This window comes from Pocillopora verrucosa, chromosome 9 (assembly GCF_036669915.1).
Source record: "Pocillopora verrucosa isolate sample1 chromosome 9, ASM3666991v2, whole genome shotgun sequence".
Lineage (NCBI taxonomy): Eukaryota > Metazoa > Cnidaria > Anthozoa > Scleractinia > Pocilloporidae > Pocillopora > Pocillopora verrucosa.
Window position 1 is genome coordinate 15,327,839 of NC_089320.1, and position 5,968 is coordinate 15,333,806.

The following is a 5,968-nucleotide window of genomic DNA, read 5'->3' on the forward strand; positions in this document are numbered from 1 at the left end:
TTATCACGCATAAATGTCGATCAATTAACATGAGACGCGAATCCGTGTCCTAAGCTGTCTTGCTTAATACAGTTTTCTTGTCAACAAAAGCGTTTAATTACCGTCGTTCGAATCCGCTTAACTGAGGGTGTCTGGCTAAAAACAGATTTCTTTATCCTCAAGACATGGATTGCGTGGAGGGAAAATTTTTTTAATAAGTAGGTAACCAATTTCGGACTGGGGGTAGTGTCCCCGCAAAATACAGGTTCTTGCTTGACATTGTCCTGTGACTGCCTTACTCTGATGTATTCAAGTTTAAACTTATACACCCCATTCACCACCTAGCAAACATGTGTTTGTTAAACTGGTTTTCATTTGAATGAAATTATAAACAGAGAAGCTGAAAAACCACTGATTTTCCCATTGGATTTCAAGTCACTTGCTAACTTGGCATTTCCCATGTGCTACATTCAAGTTCAAAAATAATGCAGTGTTAAATAGTTTCTATGAAAGAAAAACAACAATTCAAACCGTGTTTACACCAAACAACTTTTAAACATGTTTTAAGCTTTGGTGTGAATGGGGCATTAGTTTAAGTATGTGGTGTAGGATCAGCATTACTTGTGTTTTGGCCGTGTTCCTCTTTGGCCTCACACCTTAGTGTTGGCTTGAGGCAGTTGAGAAGAATCTGTCACAAATCAACCAGATTAAGAATGCCAACATCGGAATCCCTCGCAGTCTTCCCACCTCAGAAGGACCTTGAAGAAGCACACTGTAAAGTTTTTTTTTTTGTGATATAATGAGACCGATTGTTAATTGTGACGAAAAATGAATCCAGAAATACTTTGGTTATTTGCTTACTTGAATTCTTCGCTATGACTGGTCTAGAAACCTCGCGCCACGTATCAACCAATCATGCCAAAACGAAACATCAATATGACTTGACCGTTCGCCTTTTAAAACAATCTTGGTGCCTTGCTTCTTGGTAACCCGTACTCAGGATCATTCATCTTGAACAGATGACACGGATATCAGCCTGTTCCTGGCGTTCAGATCAACCACGAGGGAAGGTTGAGTCGGATTGCTTCAAGCGACTTAGAGCTTTAAGTTTCCTTTATTTCATCACCCCATGATGCGCCACTATCGCGTTGTTCGTTTATTTCGCTCCGCTTTATTCGCTGAAACCTTCTAGAACAGGCTTCAACGGACCGCGGGCCATAAGCAAGCAAGCTAACTTTCTCAACTCCTCGGCGGATTACTGTAAATTTTTTTGCGTCCATTGTTTCGCCTGAATTGTATGTTTATTTGTCCATTTTGGGGATACTTCTCCCGGGATAAAACTGTAGTGACTTTGTGTTTTAAAATGGATCAGCACCCTTTTTTCTCTTCTTTTTATGTGCCCACAATACGCGCGGACGACCATGAAATTTCAAACCCTTTACCATTTGTCCTCCTATTTTGTGGAAGGTTATTTAAGAGAGTTCTCTTTCCTTTTTTTCCTTTTTTGGCAGATTCAAGTGATGGATCTTCTCACTAACGACGAGCCCATGTCCCCTTACAGCAATGTCCAATAATTGCTGAAATGTTGTCCCAAGGAAAAAACGCCACCACTTCACAATTGGACTCCAGGGTTGCCACAAGCACTGCTTTTCGTCTGGTGGCAGTTTCGTCTGCAGAAAGATCCTGACATTAAGAATGATTCAAACGTTGGAGGTACGTTTTCTGATGAGTTGACAAAATACCTTTTCTTTTTTTTTATGTTTGACCACGAATACAATTCAAAAAGCAAGGTGAACTCTTTCCACCTCCTTAATCTTACAATTCTTATGAAGTTAGTTTCGGAGAATATAGTAATTGGATCAACTAATAATCCCTAGAATTGATATTTTTTCTCGATTCCCATCACTTGTCTGCCTTGATACTGAATTGATGTTGTTAGAAGAAATTCTGTTTTGGTCACTCATAAGGAGTTTGAAGAGTTAAGAATATCAATAAGGAATACAGTAATTTATTTTCACGAATTTTGGAAAATTTGAGCAGAAAGCCGTGCTAGGCTTAATTCAATCGAGAAATATTTTTGAAAATATTTCTTAAACGAAAAGAGCCACAACCTTATTTCAACGCGAATTCTTTTTTGCTGTATTGAATAGACAAAATTGAACGTATCCGGAAAGTGTAAGATGATTTCTATTGACGCTTAATTTTACTTAAAATAAACTTCTTCTGTTACATTAAGTACCGTATCTGTCAAAATTTCAGAACACTGTGACGAAGTTGCACCAAGTGGCCAATGAAGTCCGTCCCTATGCTGCTCTATCTGATCACGTTTGAACAATACAAGCGGGATGACAGGACAGCAACCATAGCATCTTGGTAATGTGACGGTATCTTTGTTGAAAGTAGTTTATTTGAGGGTTACAAAACCCAAACCAAAGTAATCCCAGCGGCCAATCAGATATATCTTTACATTGTCACTAGCCAATAAGAACTCACTTGAAAACAAGCACACGGCTCGAAGCGCGGGAAAACGCGACTGTTTTGAATTTGGATATGATTTTTTTGAGAGGATGGTGCGAGTTTTCAGAATTAATCACAGAACAAAGTTAAATTAAACTAAAGCAATCCCAGGTCATTTCGACGTTCAGTTGAAAATTTCTCTATAGGTGGCAAATCACCTGTATTAGAACTTCACTGCTTATGTGAATTTAAATTAAACTGTTTAAGATTCGCAGCAAGGGCCTCGCCGCTATTTCTCGTTCTTCAATGATGCGGGTAAATTCATTGAGTTCGTCATTTCTATGCTGTGTCAATCTTTTTCTAACCAGAAAAACCAGAAGCATCCTTGCTAATTTTTGGTTTATGATTCCCCTTATACGGTCGTCTACCCCTGAAAAATAGCTATTTCTTAGGACGTTTTTTCAAATCGAAAGAAGCAATCAAATTCATCAGTACATGATGAAAAGTGTTTTACAAAGAGTATGATCCTTTCATTAATTATTACGATTTGTTTTCTGAAGAACGATCAATATGTCTTTTATTTGTAGGCTACAGACCAAGTAACAGGGACGCTTTCTTCAAGCTGAAAGGAACAGCAGACTTGATTGATGAAATGTTGCCAAAGTTTAAATCAAAGTGGTGAGTTTGCTCTTTATCAAGAAGTTGATTAAAAGAAACAAAAGGAGGAATCACGTACTGATTAATTTTCTAGGGATGATCAGGACTGTCGTTGGCACGACCAACTTACAATCTTAGTGGTTGGTTAGAGCGCTTTTCAACTGAGTGTCTTGAAACTAGAACCAAATTAATCACAAAGGCTAATCAAAAGAAAGGAAAATTCCCTATGAAACAATCATAATTCGAAGTGAAACAAGATAACTGCCTAAAGCCTGGGGAAAATTATGAACAAGTTTCGATTACCTGCCTTTTGGTTTCTGATTGGTTGAGAGGGTGGCGCGAGTTTTCTCGACCAATCATAGGGCTGGGAAAGCAAAACCAATGGAATCCCGGATCACTTTCGACACTCCTTGATAATTCTCCATACACCATATATAAGAAAGAAATACAATGCATTCTATCCTAATGTTCTAATCCCTATGACAGGCCTAAAATTTACATCTAGTTTTCAATTGTAGCGATTTATACAAATTTATATCATTACAGTTGTTCAGTTAACAAAGGCCTTGGTGGCCCCTAGTCCGCCTCAAAGACGAGATCTTAGAGACATTTAACGATTTCCATTCATGGAGTACGGCTGTGTCTGGGAAGGAGAGATTCAGACACCCTGGAGTGATGAAAACATTGATGACCAAGGTAAATATACAAGTAAACTGTAACTTTAAACAAATTTGGCTTTTTTACCCTTATCTGTTGTCATGGTGTAGTTGAGAATTTCAGCACATTTCCGGTAGAATTGTACCACCATTTAGTAGTAGTATTTGTACTGCTGCTTCAGATCTCTTAAGCGTACTTTGTAAAGCTTTATGTTATTGAGTTTGTTCAGACCACATTAATCATCTTGGCGTTGAAACTGCCTTTTCCTAAGTGTAGTTGTGTGTTAGAGTGGCCTGTTTAGAATATTTTCATTTTGTTTAGGAGTGGCGACTCTGAATGCATTTACCAGCGATGTGGACCCCTGAACACCGCTTCTTCTGGCAGTTCAGCGTTTGGCTAAGGTGACAGAAAATAGCACCCAAGAAAGAAACGAGAAGGTGAAGATAGCAAAAAGACCACAGCTGATCAAGGTAGTTATGGTTATTTACATGTAGCGAAATACCTCACTCGAAATATGGGGGTCCATGTCATTCTCTGAGTAACTGCGCACCTACCCCTCCCCTAACCCAACATTAGCCCTAACTTGTTATTAGTTGACTGTTACTGGGTCAGGGGAGGGTGGGTGTGCAGTTGCTCAATACAGACATAAATTTAAATGTGGCGAAACAATCGACACTCTTTAAACCCCAACTATAGCTTATAGTACCGACCTATACTCCTCGCAGTGAACCAAACATGTATATCATGGCTGGGTAATCCGAGAGTTTGGATCAATGTCTGTTTTACCATCACATACTTAAATGATCACATATTACTTGTGTCGAAAGTGTTCATCTTAGTGAGACTTATTTGTGCTCCTTGCTGTTGAAAATTTAATATTACTTCTTAGTGATAACTCCCTCATGGCCTCTGGGGTGTGTGAACTTGTTAACTTAGCATCTTCTTTTACATATTAAATTAGATGGCAGTGAGAACTTACAGCTTTCAAGATGGACACTTGGCAACTCGTTTACAGCAGAACTTACTCAACGACATCAGCAGCTCAAATTAAACGGCGTGACGAGGAGCATTTCTTCACTTCTGTCCCAGGTCAAAAACATGACTGATTCCTCATGGTCTTCTTCTAACATGTCAGTTCAATTTTCACTCAGTGGCTTTGCGCTCATTTACTGGAAGGCTCCATCCCCCTACTCCATCAATACCTGAACCTCTCACAAAATCTACTCATCAATTTACTGGAAGCTCACCGCGCCAACCAGCAACTGTTGTCTGTGTTGCTGAGTATCTTCACCGATCTCGGCACAAGAGGATTCTGTGTCCCCCCGGAAATAGAGGAGGGTGAAGGCGACGGGTCTACAGAGTTTGAAGACATTGAAGGGGGAGGCATTGAGAAGGAGAGGGAATGAAAGATGTCAGTGACCAGATAGAGAATGAGGCTCAGGTTAATTTTGTTGTTTACCCTTCTTCTCCTGTTTTCCTTAAAACAAACATTATTAGCTAAGGTCACCTCCCCTATATTCTTTTTAATGTCATGTACTATATACTTTGGTAATTTTGTTATTTCATACTGCCTTGGAAAATCGTTGCTTGCACTTTATAATATCAGACCCTAGATTTAAATTTTTTTTGCCCGTGGCTCTCGGTTTTTTTTTTTTATTATTGTTTTCTGAAAATTTAACCAATAAGTCTTCCCTAAGCCTTCGAATTGAGGAATAGAAACAAACTTGTATGATTTAAAAAGTCTTGTACCTTTTCATAACTTCATTTTAAAAACACAACATTTTTTCTCTGCATTTTGAAGATTTTCCATTCAGAATTGGAAAAGTTCTCTAAACGAGTTTTTTTCATGGAAATCGTGTTGACCAACTCCATAAGCAGCCTTCCATCTACTTTAATTTAATCAAATTCGAAGCTAATCTATGAAGAAAGAGCTGAAAATTGGTGTTATGATAAATAGAAAATTATAGCTTTTGTTTAAAGTGTTACCTGTTTTATTAAGTTATGTATTTGACATTTCCCAGCTTGAGATGCTAAGCAAGAAGGACGAGACCAAGAAAAGAAAGAAGACGACTCCCAACAACAATACCTGACGAAGACAATGGTATTGAAATGAGTGAGAACTTTGAGGGGCTTTACATGACTTGGAAGCTGGAAAGGAGGGACGAGGGACGAGGAAGAACGAGGAAGGGATGGGGACGAGGATGACTTGATAAACAGA